This window comes from Sceloporus undulatus, chromosome 3, assembly GCF_019175285.1.
Source record: "Sceloporus undulatus isolate JIND9_A2432 ecotype Alabama chromosome 3, SceUnd_v1.1, whole genome shotgun sequence".
NCBI lineage: Eukaryota > Metazoa > Chordata > Lepidosauria > Squamata > Phrynosomatidae > Sceloporus > Sceloporus undulatus.
The window spans coordinates 118,819,172-118,821,950 of NC_056524.1; the positions used below are offsets into that span (position 1 = coordinate 118,819,172).

Below are 2,779 nucleotides of genomic sequence, written 5' to 3' on the forward strand. Positions count from 1 at the left end.
AATAATAATAATAATAATAATAATAATGGCTCAGGGATTAATTGTAATAAAAATATTTCTTGCTAAGAGATCCCATTCATTTCAAAATAAGAAATAAGACTAATATTTAATTGAACTGCATATTCAAGTGTAGGTGATACATAGAGTTCCAAATCGTACTTCTAGATAACACAAGTACAAAGCTTCCTTTTGTAGGTGTTTGTATTTCAACACAGAAAAGGTGATGGGACTGGTGATAAGTCAGACAATGTGATGGAGGGGGCAAAACTAATTAGTATGTTTCTCTTCTTCTCTTGCTTGTGATTCCAATTGCAAGAGGAAAATACTTCCTTAATTGAGCCTAAGTCTTAACCTTTCCTGCTGGACTGTGTTTAATTACTGCATTTCTCTGTGTTCATTATGACTTCTCACTCTGTTTATTACTATTAAGATTTTATTGTCATAATGTGAGTACTTATAGCAGAAACCTATGACATCAGAATATTAAAGATATGTAAAACAAGCAACATTTTCCCAACATGGAACAATTACTTTGAAGGCTTGAGGTGTGCTATAGGAAATAAATTCAAGTTGAGTCTCCCTTATATAAAATGTTTGGGACCAGACATGCTTTTGATTTTGGATTTATTTATTCATTTTGGAATACCTGTATTTACATATACATACATAGTGAGATATCTTTTTTTTTTTTAAATGAGCAATATTACAGTGTGTCAGACACTGAGGTGAATCACAAGGTATAGTTCTCTGAAACAGCGATGCTTAGTTGTCATTGATCCAAATCTGCTTAGATCATTTGGGTCCCACACTCTGAAAAGCCCCAGCTTTCCTCATTTCCTCAAAGTCCTTCATGGCATCATAGTTTTTGTAAAAGTCTGCATATGCTTTTTTCCTGGGCTCAGCCACACCACACTTGTAAGAAGCTGCACATCCCAAAGCAAAGATAAATGCTACTGCGATGTGTTTTCTCAGACGTTTGGCCTCTCATCTGCGGTTTGGGCAACAAAGCAGCTGACATGGTGGCGATTCTCTCTCGCCTGGCGACGGAAGCAGGGGAAGGAAGCTCTGTGGGGAATAAACCGCGCCGCCGCTGTCCTTCTTCTGTCACCTTTAAAAGCGTAGCCTCGCTCTCACATAGTGAGATATCTTAGGATGGGATAGAAGTCTAAACTTAGAATTCATTTATGTCCACATATACCTTATGTACATAACCAGAGGGTAATTTTTTTACCATTATTTTAATAATATTATGCATGGAAGTTTGTGTACATTGTAGCATCAGAAAGAAAAGGTGTCACTATCTCAGTTAAACATGAAACTCAGCCTACACTCTGGATAAGTGAAACTCAGCCTACACTAGAGTGGTATGTATATAGACTAACAGGCAGACAGAACTTCCTCATACCTAGGCTCAGCAACTGAGAAAAAGCCCTTCCTTCATTTAAGTTGTCACAGCTATGACCTCTAGAAGGAGAGAAGAACAGGCAGGCACAGTGCTATCCTAGGTCCAGTAGCTGGTGAAAGGGCCTTCCTCCATCCCATCTGCTACTGCTGTTGCTTGGAAGAGAAAAAATATAAGAGCAAGCACAGCTCCATTATGCCTAGGTCCAGCAAATGAAAAAAAGTTGTAGGACCTATCTCAACTGCCACTTCTGTAGCCTTGGAGGGAGAGAAGAGCAGTCAGCATCTGATGGACATGAGATCAAATCCTATTTGGACTTGAACTACAGTAGATTCATTAAAACAAATGGGAAGTGTTAGTCAATACTTACATTGATTTCAATTATGCCACTTCAAATTGGACTAAAATGGGTTTCACCCACAGGAATTAGTAATGAGAAGAATATTAGAAAGTATTTATTAAAAATTGTCAAAATTGTTTCTCAGTTGTTAAGAAATCCTTATGGGAAGAAAGGTTACGTGACATGAATCTTCACAGTTTGGGATTTATTCTATGCAACATTCACACATGGTTGTTCTGAAGAGAAAATACTGTTTGTTTGTTTGTTCGTCTTTTTGCACCAGTCAGTTTTGTGCATAACATCTCAAACTGCAAATATGGTCAAAAACTTTATACTTTTCAGAGGCATTATCACAGAAACAAAAATTATAATAAAATCAACCTTTTGATCATTATGTTGCAATCATAACAGAAATAAATGATTTGAAGAACCATGCAATTGCCATTTATGAAGCTTGTTTTGTAATCCCGATTATTTGTTTGTTTTTATTTTATTTCATGTTCAGAGACAAAGCATTACCAAGTTACCTGCAGTTGCAATCATAAAAGTCCAATGTTTGCATATGCAGGTCATCCCATTTCCCTGTGTTCTGCTGCTTCAGTCACTATGATGCCCACAGTGCTGACATTAGAGAGTAGTTAAGCAGAGCTGAAGTAAATGAAAATGGAAAGCCACAGGGAGCTAAGTCAGCTCAAGTAGGGTATAGATCACTATCAGAAAAAATCATCTTAAATGACAAAATATGTTCAAGAGAAACAGATACCCATTTTTCAGATGCACATGGAGAGCATATTTTCCACACTGGTTGTTCCCTCCCTCATGTACACTTCAGGCTTGTTTGGGGCAGCAAAGTACTATCAGTCTGACAGCTCATAAATTTCACCATTTCACATGGCAAAGTGATGGAACACAGTGCTGTCTGAAGGCTTACAAACAGTGACATCCTATTATGCACTTCTCCCCTCAACAGGCTTTGTTCCCAGTGCTTGAGTTACACTGCTATGTCAGCTCCTTTGTAAAAACAAAAAACAGCAACA

General features: G+C 37.5%; 1 pseudogene; it reads right to left on the reverse strand.

Annotated features, from left to right (window-relative positions):
• Window positions 1-689: 689 nt before the first annotated feature.
• LOC121926560 lies at window positions 690-1,113 on the reverse strand (annotated as a pseudogene).
• Between the last annotated feature and the right edge of the window lie 1,666 nt (window positions 1,114-2,779).